Below are 23,073 nucleotides of genomic sequence, written 5' to 3'. Positions count from 1 at the left end.
CATCATGGATCTAAGTGGAAATGAACAGTCCAGAAGGACTCTGGGGTCATATACTAACCCCTCTACTGCTTCATATGGGAGTAGTATCAGTATACCCTCCATTGGAGTCAGTAACTTTGAGTTGAATTCTCAGCTCATTATCATGGTGCAGCAAAGTTGCCAGTATTCCGGTCTTCCACAGGAAGAACCTACAGAGTTTCTGGCACATTTTTTACAAATTGCTGACACAGTACATGATAAGGAAGTAGATCAGGATGTCTACAGATTATTACTGTTTCTATTTGCTGTAAAAGACCAAGCCAAGAGGTGGTTAAATAACCAACCTAAGGCTAGCATAAAGACATGGAAACAGCTGACAGAGAAATTCCTGAATCAATACTTTCCTCCAAAATGGATGACACAGCTAAGGCTGGACATCCAAGGCTCTAAACAAGGAGATAATGAACCTCTCTATGATGCCTGGGAGAGATACAGAGAGATGCTAAGAAAATGCCCCTCTGAGATGTTTTCAAAGTGGGTTCAGCTGGACATCTTCTATTATGGGCTTACAGAAAGAGCTCAGATGTCTCTAGACTACTCAGCTGGTGGATCTATCCACATGAGGAAGACAATTGAAGAAGCTCAAGAGCTTATTGATACAGTTGCCAGAAATCAGCATCTGTACTTAAGCAGCGAACCTTCCATGAAAGAAGAGGCTAAAACAGTGACTACTGAACTCAGTCCTGCTGAACAAGCTACTGAATTCAATCAGCAATTGGATTTTCTAACAAAACAGTTAGCCGAATTCAAGGAGAGACTACAAGAGACAAGGATGGCTAATATAAATATGGAAGAACAATTAAAGCAAACAAAGCAGCAGCTGTCAAAACAAATAACAGAAGAATGCCAAGCAGTTCAATTAAGAAGTGGGAAAACATTAAATACCCCACCTTAAGGCAACAGGAAGCCAAGAAATGAGCAAACTACCCAAATTCCATCTGAGGACAGTAAGAGCCCAGGAAAAAATAATTCTGGCGCTAAAACGCCAGAAATTGGGTGAAAGGCTGGCGCTGAACGCCCAAACCATGCTCAGGACTGGTGTTCAACGCCAGAAACAAGTAAGGAACTGGCGTTGAACGCCCAAAGGAAGCACAGTTCTGGCATTCAGACGCCAGGAACAGATGAGGAGTTGGCGTCTAACGCCACTCCAGCTTCCAACCCTGGCTTTCAAATGCCAGTGAGGGATCAGACACCTACAAGTGCTGATCATAAATCCCTCAAGAAGGCTTCTCAACCTACCTCTATAGGAAATAAACCTGCAGCAACTAAGGTTGAGGAATACAAAGCCAAGATGCCTTATCCTCAAAAACTCCGCAAAGAGGAGCAGGATAAGCAATTTGCCCGCTTTGCAGACTATCTCAGGACTCTTGAAATAAAGATTCCGTTTGCAGAAGCACTTGAGCAAATACCCTCTTATGCCAAGTTCATGAAAGATATCTTGAGTCATAAGAAGGATTGGAGAGAAACTGAAAGGGTTCTCCTCACTGAAGAATGCAGTGCAGTCATTCTGAAAAGCTTCCCAGAAAAGCTTAAAGATCCCGGGAGCTTTATGATACCATGCATATTAGAGGGTAACTGCACCAAGACAGCTCTATGTGATCTTGGGGCAAGCATCAACCTAATCTCTGCATCCACTATCAGAAAGCTTGGCTTGACTGAAGAGGTCAAACTAACCCGGATCTGTCTTTAACTTGTTGATGGCTCCATTAAATACCCATCAGGCATAATTGAGGACATGATTGTCAAGGTTGGGCCATTTGCCTTCCCTACTGACTTTGTAGTGCTGGAAATGGAGGAGCACAAGAGTGCAACTCTCATTCTAGGAAGACCATTCCTAGCAACTGGACGAACCCTCATTGACGTCCAAAAAGGGGAGATAACCCTGAGAGTCAATGAGGATGAGTTTAAGTTGAATGTTGTCAAAGCTATGCAACATCTAGACACATCAGACGACTGCTTGGGCGTTGATATTATTGACTCCCTGGTGGAAGAGGTCCATATGACTGAGAGTCTCGAATCAGAGCTAGAGGACATTTTTAAAGATGTTCAGCCTGATCTGGAGGAACCAGAGGAAATAAAAGAACCTCTGAAAACTCCTCAGGAAGAGGGGAAACCTCCTAAACCCGAGCTCAAACCACTACCACCATCCCTGAAATATGCATTTCTGGGAGAAGGTGACACTTTTCCTGTAATCATAAGCTCTGCTTTAGGGTCACAGGAAGAGAAAGCACTAATTCAGGTGCTAAGGACACACAAGACAGCTCTTGGGTGGTCCATAAGTGATCTTAAGAGCATTAGCCCAACCAGATGCATGCACAAGATCCTATTGGAGGATGATGCTAAGCCAGTGGTTCAACGACAGAGGCGGCTAAATCCCGCCATGAAGGAGGTGGTGTAGAAAGAGGTCACTAAGTTACTAGAGGCTGGGATTATCTATCCTATTTCTGATAGCCCCTAGGTGAGCCCTGTCCATGTTGTCCCTAAGAAGGGAGGAATGACAGTGGTTCATAATGAAAAGAATGAACCGGTTCCTACAAGAACAGTTACAGGGTGGCGTATGTGTATTGACTACAGAAGGCTCAATACAGCCACCAGGAAGGATCATTTTCCTTTACCATTCATGGACCAGATGCTAGAGAGACTAGCAGGTCATGAAAATTACTGCTTTTTGGATGACTATTCCGGTTACAACCAAATTTCAATAGATCCTCAGGACCAAGAGAAAACAGCATTCACATGTCCTTTTGGAGTGTTTGCCTACAGAAGGATGCCTTTTGGTCTGTGTAATGCACCTGCAACCTTTCAGAGGTGCATGCTCTCTATCTTCTCTGATATGGTAGAGAAGTTTCTGGAAGTCTTCATGGATGACTTTTCAGTATTTGGAGACTCATTCAGCTCCTGCCTTAACCATTTAGCACTTGTTCTGAAAAGATGCCAAGAGACCAACCTAGTTTTAAACTGGAAAAAATGTCACTTTATGGTGACTGAAGGGATTGTCCTTGGGCATAAAATTTCAAACAAGGGAATAGAGGTGGATCAAGCTAAAGTTGAAGTAATTGAAAAATTATCACCACCTGCCAATGTTAAGGCAATCAGAAGCTTTCTGGGGCATGCAAGATTCTATAGGAGGTTTATAAAGGATTTTTCAAAAATTGCAAAATCTCTGAGCAATCTGCTAGCTGCTGACACGCCATTTGTGTTTGACACAAAGTGTCTGCAGGCGTTTGAGACCCTAAAAGCTAAGCTGGTCACATCACCAATTATTTCTGCACCAGACTGGACATTACTATTCGAACTAATGTGTGATGCCAGTGACCATACCATTGGTGCAGTATTGGGACAGAGGCATAACAAGCTTCTGCATGTCATTTATTATGCTAGTAGTGTTTTAAATGATGCCCAGAAAAATTACACAACCACAGAAAAAGAATTACTTGCAGTGGTTTATGCCATTGACAAGTTTAGATCCTACTTAGTAGGATCAAAAGTGATTGTGTACACTGACCATGCTGCTCTTAAATATCTACTCACAAAGCAGGATTCAAAGCCCGGGCTCATAAGACGGGTGTTGCTTCTGCAAGAGTTTGATATAGAAATAAGAGACAGAAAAGGGACAGAGAATCAAGTAGCTGATCACCTGTCCCGGATAGAACCAGTAGCAGGAGCATCCCTCCCTCCTACTGAGATCTCTGAAACCTTTCCGGATGAGCAATTGTTTGCTATGCAGGAAGCTCTGTGGTTTGAAGATATTGCAAACTATAAGACACAAGGTTCTCCTTCTGTAACCATGGAGAGGAAGCATGAAAAGCTTCTCTCACTGCAGAGTCAACCAAAGCCCCCACAGTCAAACTCTAAGTTTGGTGTTGGGAGGCCACAACCAAACTCTAAGTTTGGTGTTGGGAGGTCCCAACCTTGCTCTGATTATCTGTGAGGCTCCATGAGAGCTCACTGTCAAGCTATTGACATTAAAGAAGCGCTTGTTGAGAGGCAACCCAATGTTATTTAATTATATCTATTTATTTTCCATTGCTATTTTATGTTTTCTTTAGGTTGATGATCATGTGAAGTCACAAAAACAAATGAAAAATAAAAAACAGAATGAAAAATAGCATGAAAAATAGCACACCCCGGAGGAAGATCATTCTGGCGTTTAAACGCCAGAAACAAGCATCAGTCTGGGGTTAAACACCAGAAACAGGCTAAATTTGGGCATTTAATGCCAGAAACAGGCGGCAGTCTGGCGTTAAACGCCAGGATTGCACAGTAAGGACATTTTGTATGCCTAATTGGAGCAGGGATGCTAAATCCTTGACCCCACTGGATCTGTGGACCCCACAGGATCCCCACCTACCTCACCATTCAAATTCAAACCATTTCCCTCCCAAACCCACCCATTCACACACTTCTATCTCCTACATCTTCTCCACTTCTTTCTTTTTTTGCTCGAGGACGAGCAAACCTTTTAAGTTTGTTGTGGTAGAGCAATTGACTGTAGATCAAAGAGCTATGAGGAAAGAGCAACAAAGGCAAGGAAGAGACATAGAGGAGCTCAAGAGCACCATTGGTTCTTCAAGAAGAGGAAGACGCCACCCTCATTAAGGTGGACCCATTCCTTAATCTCCTTGTTCTTATTTTCCTGTTTTTTGTTTACTATGCTTCATGTTTAATTATGTTTGTGTCTTTACTATATGATCACTAGTATCTAAGTGTCTATGTCTTAAAGATATGAATGTCCTATGAATCCATCACCTTTCTTAAATGAAAATTGTTTTCTGAAAAAGAAAAAGAAATACATGAATTTTGAATTTTAAAATAGTTTAATTATTTTGATGTGGTGGCAATACTTTTCGTTTTCTGAATGAATGCTTGAACAGTGCATATGTCTTTTGAATTTGTTACTTATGAATGTTAAAATTGTTGGCTCTTGAAAGAATGATGAAAAAGGAGAAATGTTATTTGATAATCTGAAAAATCATAAAAATGATTCTTGAAGCAAGAAAAAGCAGTGAAGAACAAAGCTTGCAGAAAAAAAATGCGAAAAAAAAGAGAGCAAGAAAAAGAAAAAGCAAGCAGAAAAAGCCAAAAGCTCTTTAAACCAAAAGGCAAGAGCAAAAAGCCAATAGCCCTTAAAACCAAAAGGCAAGGGTAATAAAAAGGATCCAAGGCTTTGAGCATCAGTGGATAGGAGGGCCTAAAGGAATAAAATCCTGGCCTTAGCGGCTAAACCAAGCTGTCCCTAACCATGTGCTTGTGGCGTGAAGGTGTCAAGTGAAAACTTGAGACTGAGCGGTTAAAGTCGAGGTCCAAAGCAAAAAAACAGAGTGTGCTTAAGAACCCTGGACACCTCTAATTGGGGACTTTAGCAAAGCTGAGTCACAATCTGAAAAGGTTCACCCAGTTATGTGTCTGTGGCATGTATGTATCCGGTGATAATACTGGAAAACAGAGTGCTTAGGGCCACGGCCAAGACTCATAAAGTAGCTATGTTCAAGAATCAACATACTGAACTAGGAGAATCAATAACACTATCTGAATTCTGAGTTCCTATAGATACCAATCATTCTGAACTTCAAAGGATAAAGTGAGATGCCAAAACTGTTCAGAAGCAAAAAGCTAATAGCCCCGCTCATCTAATTAAGACTGACCTTCATAGATATTTTTGGAATTCATTGTATATTCTCTTCTTTTTATCCTACTTTATTTTTACTTAGTTTTTAGTATGATTTAGTTGGTTTTTAGTATATTTTTATTAGTTTTTAATTAAAAATCACATTTCTGGACTTTACTATGAGTTTGTGTGTTTTTCTGTGATTTCAAATATTTTCTGGCTGAAATTGAAGGAGCTGAGCAAAAACCTAATTCAGGTTGAAAAAGGACTGCTGATGCTGTTGGATTCTGACCTCCCTGCACTCAAAGTGGATTTTCTGGAGCTACAGAACTCCAAATGGCGCGCTCTCAATTGCGTTGGAAAGTAGACATCCAGGGCTTTCCACCAATATATAATAGTTCATACTTTGCTCAAGGATAGATGACGTAAACTGGAGTTTAACGCCAGTTCCATGTTGCAGTCTGGCGTCTAGCGCCAGAAACAAGTTACAAGTTGGAGTTCAACGCCAGAAACAGGTTACAACCTGGCGTTGAACGCCCAAAACAGCCCAGGCACGTGAGAATCTTAAGTCTCAGCCCCAGCACACACCAAGTGGGCCCCAGAAGTGGATTTCTACACTATCTATCATAGTTTACTCATTTTCTGTAAACCTAGGTTACTAGTTTAGTATTTAAATAACTTTTAGAGATTTATTTGGTACCTCATGACATTTTTAGATCTGAAATTTGTACTCTTTGATGGCAAGAGTCTCTAAACTCCATTGTTGGGGGTGAGGAGCTCTGCAGCGTCTTGATGAATTAATACAATTATCTCTGTTTTCCATTCAAACACGCTTGTTCCTATCTAAGATGTTCATTCGCGCTTCACTATGAAGAAGGTGATGATCCGTGACACTCATCACCTTCCTCAATCCATGAACATGTGCCTGACAACCACCTCCATTCTACATCAGATTGAATGAGTATCTCTTAGATTTCTTAATCAGAATCTTCGTGGTATAAGCTAGAATTGATGGCGGCATTCATGAGAATCCGGAAAGTCTAAACCTTGTCTGTGGTATTCCGAGTAGGATTCAAGGATTGAATGGCTGTGATGAGCTTCAAACTCGCAATTTTTGGGCGTAGTGACAGACGCAAAAGAATCAAGGGATTCTATTCTGACATGATCGAGAACCAACAGATGATTAGTCGTGCTGTGACAGAGCATTTGGACCATTTTCACTGAGAGGACGGGAAGTAGCCATTGACAACGGTGACACCTTACATACAGCTTGCCATGGAAGGAGCCTTGCGTGTGTGAAGAGGAGTACAAGAGTAAAACTGAAATAAAGAAGACAAAGCATCTCCAAAACCCCAACATATTCTCTATCATTGCACAATAAGTATTTATATTTATGCCCTTTGACTCTTTACAATTGAAGTTGAAAAACACTGTTGTTGGCATCCTGACTAAGAATAATAAGATAACCATAGCTTGCTTCAAACCAACAATCTCCGTGGGATTCGACCCTTACTCACGTAAGGTATTACTTGGACGACCCAGTGCACTTACTGGTTAGTGGTACTAGTTGTGAAAAGTGTGATTCACAATTCGTGCACCAATTATTAAAGGAATTGTTTGACAATTATATATCACTTTTTAAAGGGTTGCTTGCATGTTCAATTTAATACATTCAATAATTTATTTACCATGCATGCTATGTGTTTGTGAAAACGCCCGTATGGCATTGTGCACTATTTTTAGATTTCTTTTATTCTACTACTCTAAATGCTTGCTTTTCACAAAATCCTTTTTATATTTTATTAATTAAATGTAATTGTTATTCAAACTTGTTAGTTTGAAAGACTTGGTAATCTAACTTGGACATAGAATGCTTGATCTATGCTACTCATGCCTTTGTCAGCATGCCAATAAACATCTTGCATTTAATTGTCATTACATGCACTTGATATATTTCCATTGATGAACTTTTCACATGTAGTCATGACCATGTGTTAACGTCATTCTTCTTTATTGTGCATTGATTACCACCTTTCCCGCTCTCTTCCTTGCTCTAACACTTAGCTTTAAAAGTTACTTTCTTTTTCCCTTTTCAGGATGGCCACCAAGAAGGGTAAAGAGAAAGCTACTCCCAAACCACCGGCAGGGAAAGGAACAAAAAGAGCCCTAGCTGAGGAACCACAACCCACATCCACTTGCACATCTTAGCATGCACCGAGGACGGTGCAATCTTTAAGTGTGGGGAGGTCGATACCGACTTCCAGGGATTAGTTACCTTCTTTTCAACACCAATACTCTATTTTCTTTGTTTGTTAATTGCTGCATTTGCATATTTGTTTGATTTTATGCATTTAGTTACTACTTGGTTGAAGTAATATTTTTTTTTCAAGAAATTTTTATAGTATTTCACTAGTTTAAATTGAAAATTTTGTGTTAAACTTGTTTGGAAGTTGTATTTGGAACATGGTTTTTGAGCCAAAGAACACACAACCTGTGAGATTTTGAGCTTATTTATATGGTTACATTATTTAACCATAAATTTTTTCTTGTGTGTTTTCTTCTCTATAATTGCAATCATTGCTTTGTTCCATTATATATGTCCATTATTTAGTGTATTTACATGCTTGCATATGATTGAGGCCATTACTTGTTTTTGCTCACTTATCCCAAATAAGCCTACCCTTTTATGTCACCCTTGTTAGCCACTTTGAGCTTTTTAACCCCCCTCTATTCCATAACCATATTACTAGTCTTAAGCAAAAAAACAAAATAAAAATCCCAAGTTGAATGCTTGGTTAGCTTAAGATAGATATTGTGTATAATTTAAGTATGGGGAATTTTATGGAAACATGGGATGATAGAAAAAAAAAGGGGGGAATTAAATTGAATAAGTTATTTAAAAATTTGGGAAGCATGCTCATGTGAAATCAAAATAATTACCATGTGTATTGAAAAAAAAAAGATAAAAAAAATTATTAAGAAATTAAATAAGGGGATACAATATATATATATATATATCCTTACCTTTACCTCAGCCCCATTACAACCCTGAAAAGACCTCATGATGTTTGCATTGGTATACTAAATATTTGTTGATTGGTTAGATGAAGAACAAAGTTTAGAAAGCATGATTAGAGAAGAGTAGAGTGAATTAACCTATACACTTTAGAGACTAGAGTGATATACACTACCAGTGAGGGTTCAATGCTTGATTCTATGTTCCCTGCTTTCATGAGCTATCTTCTTACAAGTTTACTTGTTTTCACTGTATAATTTGAATTAGTAAAATCTGATTTATGTTTGTCTTGGAAGACTTATTTACTTTTAACTAAGTAGGTAGAAGTATTTCACATTTAGTTGTATTCATATAGATAGGATTGCATTGCATACTCTCTACCATTCCTGTTCACTCCGTTATAGTTTCTCTTGAGCTTAGCATGAGGACATGCTATTATTTAAGTGTAAGGAGGTTGATAAACCACTATTTTATGGTTTATCTTGTGCTTAACTGAGTAGTTTTTGTCAACTCTTTACCCACTTATTCATACTATTTGCATGGTTTTACAATTTTCTTCCTAATTTTGTGCTATGATTGAAAACATGCTTCTTTGGCCTTATAATTGCTAATATTAACCCTCTCTTATTACCATCCGATGCCTTGATATGTATGTTAAGTGATTTCAGGATTTACAAGGCAGGAATGGCTTGGAGGATGAAAAGGAAGCATACAAAAGTGGAAGGAATACAAGAAGTTGGAGGAACTGCAAAGCTGTCAGCCTGACCCTCTCACACTAAAACTGTCATAACTTGAGCTATGGAGATTCAAACGATGCGATTTCAGTTGCGTTAGAAGGCTAACGTCTGGGGCTTCGATTTGATATATAATATGCCATAGTTTTCCTGATGCTAGGTGACGCGAATGCGTTCTCCACGTGGACGCATCGCAGTGACAAAAATCAGCGTGGCAAATTTCTTCTCCAGCGATTTCTCAGCTGTTTTCGACCCAGTTTGCGGCCCAGAAAACACAGATTAGAGGCTATAAAGTGGGAGAATCCATTCATTCATGATCATGCTTTCATAATTCATAATCTGAGGTTTAGATGTAGTTTCAGAGAGAGAGGTTTCTCTCCTCTCTCTTAGGATTAGTATTTAGGATTTCTCTTAATTTTAGGATTGCTTCTCAATCCCAGGTTCAATGTTCTTCTACTTTTATTTATTCTATTATTTTATTTTAGTTTGTTAATGTTGGTTTATGAACTCCATGTTAGAATTGATTTCTTTATTTAATATAATTTGAGGTATTTCAGAATTATGATTGCTTTTCTTTATTTATATAAATAATTTAGATTTTTTCGTTTTGGCTTTGGTTGATTAATTGGTAACTCTTGAGTTATCAAACTCATCGTGATTGATAATTTTTATCTTTGCTGATTGATTTAAATTCCTATAACTCTAGTCTTTCCTTAGGAGTTGACTAGGACTTTAGGTGTTAAATTGATTTATCCACTTGACTTACCTTCATAGTTAGAGGTTGACTTAATGGCGAGCAAAATATAATTTTCATCACCATTGATAAGGATAAATAGGATAGGACTTCTAATTCTCATACCTTGCCAAGAGCTTTATTATTTATTATTTTAACGACTTGTTATTTTACATTATTGTTCCTTATTTTAAAAACCCAAAACAAAATTCTACCTTTTCCATAGCTAATAATAAATCATACCTCCCTGCAATTCCTTGAGAAGACGACCCGATGTTTAAATACTCAGTTAACAATTTTATTGGGTTTGTTTAAGTGACAAACAAAATTTTTGTACGAAAGAATTTTCTGTTGGTTTAGAAACTATACTTACAACGTGATTACTTTTATTCTTTACCGATAGAGAAATTCCAATCGTTCAAGCACCTGTCCCTTCAACCTTCCTATACCATCTTCTTCAACCCAGCGTCCTCCGCCCAGAATCGGTCCTCCTCCATCCTTCAATTGCGGACAGCCCAGCTCGGGTGAGTGTTCATCACCGGCGTCCTTAAGGCCTGCTGCACCAGAGCGTGAATTTGGAGATCGCCACCTAGAGTCCTCATCTTCCAGGTTGCGCGTCGCACGATGCATGCCGCCTGCTAGGTCAAGGCACTCCAAGGTAGCAGCAGTAGGCGCGTCTCCAATCTGTAGGCGTCTCCTAGCCCGACCCGGATGAACTCCACCCGGCCCAGCAGCGGGTATCACATCTGCGTTCCCAAGAAGCATGCGTCCCATGTGGCTTGGGCCTTCATGACCCAAAGTATTTTTGCTTCCTTTTCTGCCGTTATTGGGCTTATAATTTGGGCCACCCAGTTTATATATTTTATTGTCCTTAGACAGCACATTAGGATTATAAGAATATTCTCATGACAAAGTTTGTTCGGACTCAGTCTCATTGCTCTCCTGGCATCCAACTAAATTCGCTAATCCTTCAATAGCATCATTATGAGATTTATAAGTTACCAATTTTTTTATTGTGACTTAAATATTCATAACTCCACTCATTCAAAATTATTTTTGAATTTATCAATCTAGCTTCGTCTTCAACCTCATCCCGCCGTCCCTCCATTACCACCTCCACAGCTTGATCTGGACAGTTTGTTGAATTTGCTATTCTTTTCAACCATATGGCTATGTCATCATTGTCTCTTGCACATGATATCTTCTGTTGTTCACATCTAACCGCTTCTTCTTCCATAGTTTCCAATTTACATTTCTCTCCATATGTTTCATGTCCCACCTCTTTTACCAGAACATCAAACCCACTAGCACCTATTGTGATATGGACCCATTCATTGATCACCTCCATCACACAGGTATCGATTTGTACTCGCCCGACACTAAAGGAGCTGCAAAATTCCGTCCCTTTATCGCACTCCACCAGCTCTCCCTATTGGCTTCCTAATAATCTGAAGGTGTCCACAGACCATGCATGTAACGGAACCCCGAAACACTCCAACTATACTCTTCGAGTTTCACTTTTTTCCGACTCGTCCCATCTCCAAACACTATGAAACAATTGTAGAAGGCTATTCATTTTGAAAGTGTAAGTCTCTTCCGCATTCAACAGACTGTCAAAGGTCATCAGAACTTTATATGCTCCCATTTCACGCACCTGAATAACTTGAGGAAAGTTCTTTGCAATGAAATCCTTCAATGACCTAAAGTCAATAGCCTTCGTCGATCCGCCTACAAGGCTTTTCTGCAACCAGTCCAAATTTTCTTTTGCTACCGCTACCTCCACCTTCTTCGTCCACCCATTTTCATGTGGATCCTGGCCTATTTTCTCTTTCGCCAATTCTTTAGTGGAAACAGTTGATGTTTTCTGGTTCGCTTCTTTTTTTGGTGGCCTTTGAAGATCCATAGCAATTCGATTGTCTTCCCGTGGCTGTACTTTGTTTGTGTCCCTCACATCCGACACTCTCCTGTATTTAGCTTCCCCCACGAATACAACCTTGCCTCTCAACCTCATTCGATTCATGTCTGTTACAGCCTTCAAGGCTCCTCTTTTCATAGTGTATCGAATGAACGCAAAGATGTATAGACCGCCGTTCTTCTGTTTTTTGGATAAGTATATGTCATTTATGCGTCTAGTCCAGTTAAAGAGGTGAAATAGTTCCCTCTTTGATATGTCTTCTGGGAGGTTATCTACGAAAATTGAAAAAGACTCGTTCTCTAAACGCCAATACTCTTTCTCCTTTAACGGTTCTTCTTTGATTTAAAATTGAGAAGAGTCTTAAAAATTAATCTTTCAGAAAATCACTACGTAATCAGATATTCTCCTAAAAACGAGTTTCTTTTTCATTACCAATTTTTATTGACAATTCATAATTATTTTCTGATAATAATAATAATAATAATAATAATAATGTGTGACACATGGGCCAGCTTGGCAGGCTGTTTCTCATTGAAATTTGCAATGAGAGTATGGTCTGTCTCCGTCTCTCTCTTCAAGATTCAAGAAGTATGTGTATGTATAATTGTGCATTTGTGCATGATACATTATCATGTGCGCCATAAAACACAACGTCAGCGAACCTTCTTTGGGCACATCACATGGTTAGCAAAATCATGAACATAAGAAATAGACCAAATAAATTTCATCGCATATCGTTTAAATTAATGCATACCTGTTTCAAACATTGAATGAATGAATAAATAAATTGCTCACACAAATAGTGACAATGAGATTAAATTTTTGTTCTTGAGATTGAACTAATAAAATCGTCACTAAGAATTTAATTGTATCCATCACGTTTTTGAAATTGAAAAATTGCACGATATTAATTTTTAGTCTGTTTTTTATTAATGACGCGCCGACATAGTTTGATGACGGGAATTTTTGGTAGCATGTATCATCTTATAGTTTGGTCACGTATAACGGTATAATGACGTATCGGTGAACGACACGTGACATACTGATGTGGATAGCTATGCCGCGTATTATAATACTATTTTTCCACGTGTCGGATTATGTCACGTGTCACAGTTATTTGTCTATGTGTCATTTACTATACATTATTACATATGCACCAAATTGATCCCCTTACTTTACATTAAATTAAATGAAATGACTCATTTTAGTCCGTAAAATTGAACATCATGCACCAAATTAATCCCTTTATAAGTTTTTTCTCATTTTTTTGTAAATTTAAAATTTTTAATATTTTTTGTACACTAATTTTAATTATATTTTTTATTGTAGAATTTTTTATAATAATTTTTTTAAGTAATAATTTTAATTTGTATCATTAAAACACATGTTAGCTAAATTTTGTATCTGTTTTAATACTGTTCAAGTCATGGTTACAATAAGTACTTATATTAATTAATAGTATAATATATAAAAAGTCTGCCTAACTAAGTTATCGATAAAATGACTTATTATAATTGATAGTATAAATCTATCTTATTGAAAAGCCAATTATAGAAAAATTGAATATTCTTAAAACGGATGAGAATAATGAATTTATATTAGTTAATAAGTGTCTTATTAAGTATTCTTAAAATATTTATTAAGCTATTAAATATTAAAAGTTTATATTAGAAAGTATTATTATACTCTTAACTTACACTTTTTACTAAATCAATATCAATATCTCATATAATTCTTTTAATAAAATATTGTAGAAAAAAATTTGTATAATTAAAACTAAAATTTTAAAAATATTTTATATAAGCACTTCTATTTAAATAATTTGTAAAAAGATAAAATTAAAATTAGTGTATTCAAAGATATTAAAAATTTTGAATTTATTAAAAAAAGAAGGAAAAAACATATGAATATTAAATGGACTAATTTGGTGCACGACATTCAATTTCTAGGACTAAAATGAGTCATTTGATGCAAAGTAAGGGACCAATTTAGTGCATATGTAACGATGATATAATGGATGACACACGGACAAATAATATTGTGACACATGGCATAATCTAACACGTGATAAAATAACATTGTGACACGTGGCATAACTATCCACGTCAGCGTGTTAGGTGTCGCTGACTGACACGTCATCATATCGTTATACATGACCAAACCATGAGGTGACACGTGTCACCAAAGGTCCACGTCAGCGCGTCGTCAACAGAAATGGATGGGGGACTAATATGGTACAATTTTTTCAATTTCAGAGACGTAATTGATGCAATTGAAATCTCAAGAACGATTTTGGTGCACAACGTCAACTTCAAAAGGCTACTTTGGGGATTTAGTCAAGATAATGAGTGTTTCTAATTTTACTTTGACCGAATTGTACATAAGACTTTCACGAAAGAATCTTATAAGGTATATCTAAAATAAACACAATAATTTTATGTATATCGAATGTTCAATATTTTTATGAATGATTGAATTTTATTAAATATAAATAAAAAATTACTACAAAAGAAGGATATTGACAGATTATAATAAATTTAGAATACAATAAATATTACTAGTATATAAATAAATAAATATTTTTTAATATACAATATTTTAAATAATAAATATAATATTTTATTTTTAAATAATAAATATAAAATATATAAATATAAAAAATATAAATTTTTTTATTTATTAAAATTAATTATCATACACTAAAATTTTTTATAATATTAAAATATATTAAAATAATATTCTAAACTACAACATAAAAATATAAAATATAAAATTTTATTTTATATTACTTGACAATAGTTAAATTGTTATATTAAAATTTTATTAACTAATTACTTTATTAAAAATATTATTATATAATACAAATTTTTATTAAAATATTTATAAAAATATAATTTATTTAAAATATTATATATAATACATAAAACTATTGATATTTTTATTTTTTTAATTTTTTAAAAATTTGTTTTGAATAAAAAAGGAAAAGAATAAAGAATATGTATATCTTTTATGAAAAAATACTTTCAAAAATAAATAAATAAATAAATTATAAGACACAACGCCACAACAAATTAAACACAATTTCTATACAATTTTTCTTATTCTTATTTTTGCTTTTTCATAAAAGATATGTGTATTCCTTATTTTTTTTCTTTTTTTATTGAAATTTTTTTTTCAAAAATTTGAAAAAATAAAAAAGTCAATATTTTTATATATTATATATAATATTTTAAATAAGTTAATTTTATAAATATTTTTAATAGAAATTTATATTATATAATAATATTTTAACAAAGTAATTAGTTAATAAAATTTTAATATAACAATTTACTTATTTTTCAAATAATATAGAATAAAATTTATTTATTTCATATTTTTATCTTGTAGTTTAAAATGTTATTTTAATATTATTTTTTAATATTATAAAAGTTTTATTACATGATAATTAATTTTATAAGTAACAAAGATTTATATTTTATATTTATATGTTTTATATTTATTATTTAAAAAAATATTATGTTTGTTATTTAAAATATTGTATATTAAAAGATACTTATTTATTTATATACTAATAATGTCTAGTGTATTCTATATTTATTCAGTCTATTAATACTCTTATTTTTATCGTTACTTTTGAGTTATATTTAATAAATTTTAATAATTTATAAAAATATGGCACATCTAATACACATAAAATTATTGTATTTATTTCAGACATACTTGGAATATTAAATTAATTGTTCTTTTGTTATAAAACACATACATATAAACAAATTACATCCTCGTGTGTGCGTTATGATGCAATATACGTTATTGATTATCGCTTGGAAAAAATGCAAAAACGCTGAAAAGTCAAAACCCGAGACGTGCACACAAACCCAGCTGTGCAGCGGTAGAGAGACGATGATGAACACGCACCAACGACGGAGACAGCGGATCCAGATCTAGATCTGGAGACAACGCAGAGACGTACAGTGCAGTGTAGCGATGGCGTAGCGGTGTGGCACAGCAATGCAGATCCAGCAAAAGAATTTGGTCGCAAATGAAAAAGACAGTTAAATCCAAGGTGGGGAATACACTCAACTTTCAATTGCACTATTTATATTCTCCAAATTGAAAAAAATGCACCTATTTGGTCCCTTTCCGTTTTTCCGTCCAAACTTCTTCCCGACGGCAGTGATGTGGTAATGGATTGCCACACTAGTACTCAACGACACCGTTCTCCCCAAACTACTAAATTCATTTAAAGCAGCCTCCACCAGATTGCTATTGTTTCCATCAACAAAAGCAGCAATATCTTTAGAGAAAGAAGAAGAAGAACGGTTACTCTTTTCCTCATGGCCTTCATGTTCCTCTGCTGCTTCTTAGAGTTCTTTCTTCTTACTTCCAACCTCCTTAGTGTCTGCAACTCCTTCCTCTTCCTCCACTCTTCCTCTGTCTCCATTAGAAGGAAACATGTTCTTATCAGATTCGTTGTGCAAGGCATTGGCATGTTATTAGAGTAACCCCCAATATCTTGATTATTATTATTACTGTTGTTATTATCTTCATCTCTGATGAGGGGTTTTGAGAATGAGAATTCGGGTATTGATGTTGTTCTCTTGATCTTTTTCGCTGTTAGGTCCACCCAAAACGACCGTTCATTGAAAGACTAAGGCTCAGCTCAATCTCTTGTTCTGCATCTCCATCACCATGGCGATGTTGTTGTTGTTGTAGCTCATGATGGTGATGATGGTTCACGGACATGAACCTTTTTAGCAGATCTCTTAGAAAATCGCTCATGTGAGTTCTGCTGTTCTGTCTTTCCTCAACAACTTGTTCCATTAAAGAATTTGGGATTGAAACAACAAAAAAGAAGAAAAAATGTTACCTTTTTCAAGGAAGTAAGAATACACAGATGGCTCAGAATTTACGAGGACTTGAAAATTGAATTTTGTTTTTAGTAGGTAACTGAAAATTGGTGATGAACTAGAAGAGAAACAAGGTCAAATCAAATGGTTTTTGTACCCATGCAGTGAGTGAAAACAAACAGGGAAAAAAATGAACAGGGAAGAAGAAGAAGAAAGAGTGGTGCGCTACTTCTGCAGTTAGGGTTAAAAAGGGGCTCAGGGATCACATTGGATTAAACACTTTCAATTGCTACGTCATGTAACCGTTAGACACTTCAGCGTGGCAATCTATTGCCACATCACTGCCGTCGGGAAGCAATTTAGATGGAAAAATGGAAAGGGACCAAATAGGTACATTTTTTTCAATCTCGAGGATATAAATAGTATAATTGAAAAGTTAGAGATTAAATTGGTGTATTTTGTGAATCTCAAAGACTACTTTGGAATTTAACTCAATAAATAAATGAATGAAAAAGAAAAAAGAGTATTGCTACGGTAGTAGGATTTGAATTTTTTTTTTTTACCAATGACTCCAAGAGAAAGGGCCAAAGCCATAAAATCTCTTAACACACTTACACACCAGAACATGATTTTCAAATTTTGTACTTTGTGAATATATTTGCTCACCAATAAATTGTTTTTTTTTTGTTTTATTAAGATTTATTTTTTATCTATTTTATTTATTTATTTTTTATTTTTATCATATATGATACTTATATTTAAAATATTTATATAAATAAATTATAATTTAAAATAAATATATGTTAAAGGATATATTTAGTCATGATTATAATGATAAGTAATCTATAATAAATATATGTCAAAATATTTTAGTCACATGATTATAATTATAATAAATATATGTTAAAAGTTTGTCACATTATTTTTATTGAAGTATGAATTTTTATTTGTTCATTATGATCAATTTTTTGTTAGAGAATAAATAAATTGGTCATTTTTGATATATTTCTTATTATTTAACTTTTGAATTTATACTTTGATAAGATTATAAAATATTGAATAATGTAGTATTTTAAATTTGGATGATATTTTAAAATTTATATTACACTATAATTATGTTTTAGTGTGTCATCTATTTATATTTATTATTTTATTATAAAACAGTTTTTTTCAGTTAAACCACGGTTGAACCAGTAAACTAACAAACTAATAACTAAAACGGTTTAATGATCGATCCAATTTTCAGAACATTGGTATAATCATGTGGTTGTGGAGGTAGACTCAGTGGCCACAGTAAAACTCGTTTTTTATGATAATATTGATTTGCATTCTTCTCAAGTCTTTATTTTAACAATTAGGGAGAGGTGCAATAGTCTAATCAATTAAAAAATACAACATGAGTTCTGAAAAATAAACTCTTGCACAAATAAAATGACTCATTATAGTTAGAGTTTACTTTTTGGATGTCATGCATTCTTTAATTTACTTTTTTTTATCTCTTTTCTTATCTCTTTATAGTTTAATTTACTCATTTTATTTTCAAGAACTCAGTTATTTTTTTTTTTGCTTTTCTTTAAACTTTAAGCTCTAATCTGTTAATAAAATATAGGTAAAGTATACTTTTTGTTCCTGAAATTTAACAAAAGTTTTAAAAATACTCCTAAGTTTTATTTTGTTTCAGTTTTGTCCCAAAAGTTTTTGATTTGTAACAAATATATCATTGACGGCTAAATCTTCAAAAAATTTAAGACCAATATAACAATAATGCATAAAAATTATGCTTAATTTGCTTGTGTTGAGGGTTGTTCTTATGAAATTGTTGTTAAATTGATCTTAAATTTTTTGAATTAGCCGTCAGGGGTATATTTGATACAAATCGAAAACTTTTGAGATAAAATAAAACTTAAGGGTATTTTTAAAACTTTTATTAAATTTTAGAGACAAAAAATATACTTTACCCTAAAATATATTATATGATTATGTTCGACTTTAAATGCTTATAATCAATAATTGCATGAAGTTAGTCTCAGGCAAGCTTGTCCAAGTCCTTGGAGAACTTAGTTAAATTTGTTGAAGTTTACCTAGTGATTGGACAAATTTGCCCTCACGCTGGAAAAAAAAAAGATAGATTAATTTTTTTAAAATTAAAGTTTTCTTTAATTTTTTTTTTTGTTACATGAGTTTTTTATTTCATAAAAAAGTCCTTGTTGCGGTCCCGTAATTGAACTCCAGGCCTTGTTGTCATTATTTGTGGATTTGGACCTACAGTATTTTGTTTGCAAGGCAAGCAGATGATACATGCCAGTAAAAAAAAAAAAAGCAGATGATAGATGGTTTTCGTTTTTTTGGTGTCTTGACTACACATGGTGTGAAAGGAGAATTTGTAAGATAAGAAAATGCAAGCCACAAATATGCGAAAATCCACGATCATCTAATAGTGAATCCAAAAAAATGATATAACAAAAGGATGAGAAATGTTGTAGAATAAATAAATAAAGAAGACTATAGTATTAATATTCACTATAATTACTATCTCAATATAATAAGAATGATTAATATATTTGCTAATATTATTATTGTAACTTAAGACTACAGAAAAAGAACTTATATTATAATGTAAGGAGAGAGAAAGAGAGAAATATTTTTGTTTTATTGCTTGTGTGTAACATCAACGGAGGTTAACCTCCTATTTATAAGCATATAGAAAGAATATTTTCTACCTTCATTAATTTCATTCTCTCTTGAGAATGTAAGTCTCATATAGGAAATGGGCATCCACGTCTCATTCCTATCACAACACTTCCCCTTGAATGACTATTTAGGATTATTGCCTCATTAAAACCTTACTAAAGAAAAACCCAATGGGAAAAAACCTTAGTGAAGGAAAAAGAGTACAATATCCTTTGTGAAGAGGACTGCCTCATTAAAAACCTTGTCAAGAAAAACCCAATGGGAAAAACCTGACCAAAGAAAAAAGAGTTCAGTCTCCCCCTTTTGTCGACATCATTTAATGTCTCGAAATCGACGCATTCCAATCTCATGTACCAATCTTTCAAAGGAGGATTTTGGGAGTGACTTTGTGAACAAATCTGCCAGATTTGTCACTTGAGCGGATCTGTTGGACATCAATTGTCCCCTGATTTTGAAGATCATGAGTGAAAAAGAATTTGGGAGAAATATGCTTTGTTCTATCGCCTTTGATGTATCCGCCTTTAAGTTGAGCAATGCATGCTGTATTATCTTCAAACAGGACAGTTGGAGCTATCTTATGATCAATCAGTCCACATGATGACAGAATATATTGAATCAGACTCCTCAGCCAAAAACACTCGCGACTAGCTTCATGAATCGCCAGTATTTCAGCATGATTAGAGGAGGTTGCTGCTATCGTCTGTTTTGTGGACCTCCATGATATAGCTATACCACCATATGTGAACAGGTATCCTGTTTGAGATCTCCCTTTATGTGGATCAGACAAGTATCCGGCATCTGCATAGCCAACTAGTTGTGACTTGGATCCATAGGGATAAAACAATCCCATATCAACCGTTCCATGAAGATATCGAAAAATTTGTTTGATTCCACTCCAATGTCTTCTGGTTGGAGAGGAACTATATCTTGCTAGTAAATTCACTGCGAATGATATGTCAGGTCGCGTATTATTAGCAAGATACATTAGCGCTCCAATGGCACTAAGATATGATACTTCAGGACCAAGGATATCTTCATTCTCTTCTTTAGGACAGAATTCATCCTTTTCCACATCTAAAGATCTTATAATCATTGGGGTACTTAATGGATGTGACTTATCCATATAAAATCTCTTTAAGATCTTTTCTATGTATGTTGTTTGATGAATAAAGATCCTATCTTTTGTATGCTTGATCTGCAGGCCGAGACAAAATTTAGTCTTTCCAAGATCTTTCATCTCAAACTCATCTTTTAGAGTTTTTATAATTGTTGGAATCTCTTCAGGAGTCCCAATGATATTTAAATCATCAATGTACATAGCAATTATAATGAATCCAGATGTAGTTTTCTTTATGAAAACACATGGGTATATATCATCATTCTTGAATCCATTTTTGGCCAGATACTCAGTAAGAGGATTATACCACATTCGTCCAGATTGCTTTAGACCGTATAAAGATCTTTGCAATTTAACTGAGTATAACCCTTGTGAATATTCATTGGATGGTTTAGATATCTTTAGTCCTTCAGGGACTTTCATATAGATATCCCGATCTAATGAGCCGTATAAATAGGATGTTACCACATCCATTAAATGCATATGCAGTTTATGATATGCAGATAAACTGACTAAATAACGCAATGTTATTGCATCCACTACAAGGAAATATGTTTCTTCATAATCTATACCAGGTTTTTGTGAAAAATCTTGTGCCACAAGTCAGGCTTTGTAGCGCACAACTTCATTTTTCTCATTTTGTTTTCTCACAAATACCCACCTGTATCCAACAGGTTTTACATCTTCTGGTGTATGAACTACAGGTCTAAAGACTTCACGTTTTGCAAGTGAGTCTAATTCAGCCTTCATGGCTTGTTTCCATTTTGGCCAATCATTCCTTTGTCGACATTCTTCGACTGATCTTGGCTCAAGATCCTTACTTTCATACATGATATTTAACGCCACATTATATGCAAATATTTCATTGACAATTGTCTTATTTTGGTCCCATTTCTCTCCTGTAAAGACATAATTTATCGAGATCTCGTCATTTTCACAATTTTTAGGTACCTGAACATCTTCTGGAGTTAAAACTATATCAGAATTTTGGACAACTACATGTGTCTCTACTATGTCTTTTTCAACAGGAATTGTATTTACCTCTTTTCTCTTTCGAGGATTTTTGTATTTGGAACCGACAAGCCTGCCACGCTTTTGGCGTGTATTTGCTTCGGTGGCAATTTGTCCAACTGGGACATCAATTCGAATTGGGGTATTTTTTGCTGGTATATAAGATTTGGTTATCCTCTTTGTATCGGAAAATGCATCAGGCAATTCATTTGCTATTCTTTGCAAATGTATAATATTCTGAACTTCTAGTTCACATTGCCTTGATCGAGGATCTAAATGCATCAAGGATGATGCATTCCAATTAAGTTCCTTTTTAGGAAACTTATTCTCTCCCCCTAATGTTGGAAATTTTGATTCATCAAAATGACAATCTGCAAACCGGGCTTTAAATACATCTCTAATTTGTATCTCAAGATACCTCACTATAGAGGGAGAATCATATCCAACATATATCCCCAATTTTCTTTGGAGTCCCATTTTGGTGCGATTAGGTGGTGCAATGGGAACATATATCGCACACCCAAATATTCTTAAATGGGAAACATTTGGCTGCTGGCCAAAAGCTAATTGCATAGGAGAGAATTGATGGTAACTCGTTGGCCTCAAACGAATAAGTGCTGCAGCATGTAAAATAGCATGCCCCCAAATCGAAGTTGGGAGATTTGTTCTCATAAGCAAGGGTCTAGCAATTAATTGGAGGCATTTAATAAGTGATTCTGCTAACCTATTTTGTGTGTGAACATAAGCTACTGGATGTTCAACACTTATTCCATTAGCCATACAATAAGCATCAAAAGCTTGGGAAGTAAATTCATCAGCATTATCAAGACGAATTGCTTTGATTGGATTTTTTGGAAAGTGTGCTTTTAATCGAATAATTTGAGCCAGTAATCTCGCAAACACCAGGTTGCGAGAAGACAATAAGCACACATGTGACCATCTCGAAGATGCGTCTATCAGGACCATAAAATATCTAAAAGATCCACATGGTGGATGAATAGGTCCACATATATCACCTTGAATCCTTTCTAGGAATTCAGGGGACTCAAATCCAATCTTTACTGGTGATGGCCTTAAAATTATCTTTCCCTGAGAATATGCAGCACAACAAAATTCACTAGTCTTAAGAATCTTCTGGTTCTTTAGTGAATGTCCATGGGAGTTTTCAATAAATTCTCCTCATCATGGTTGTTCCCGGATGACCCAATCGGTCGTGCCAAGTTATGAATTCATTTGGGCTAGTAAACTTCTGGTTTACAGTGGCATGTGATTCAATTGCACTAATCTTGGTATAATACAACCCAGATAAAAGTGAGAGTAACTTTTCTAATATAACATTTTTATTTGAATCATGAGTTG

The 23,073-nt window shown here is 34.9% G+C and overlaps 1 pseudogene; it reads right to left on the bottom strand.

The window, feature by feature from the left end:
• Nucleotides 1-15,862: 15,862 nt before the first annotated feature.
• On the bottom strand, nt 15,863-16,869 carry LOC148545649 (uncharacterized; annotated as a pseudogene).
• Nucleotides 16,870-23,073: the final 6,204 nt, after the last annotated feature.

The sequence above is a fragment of the Arachis ipaensis genome, chromosome B9 (assembly GCF_059453495.1).
Source record: "Arachis ipaensis isolate K30076 ecotype BB chromosome B9, ASM5945349v1, whole genome shotgun sequence".
Lineage (NCBI taxonomy): Eukaryota > Viridiplantae > Streptophyta > Magnoliopsida > Fabales > Fabaceae > Arachis > Arachis ipaensis.
This window is presented reverse-complemented; position numbering and strand designations above follow the sequence as displayed.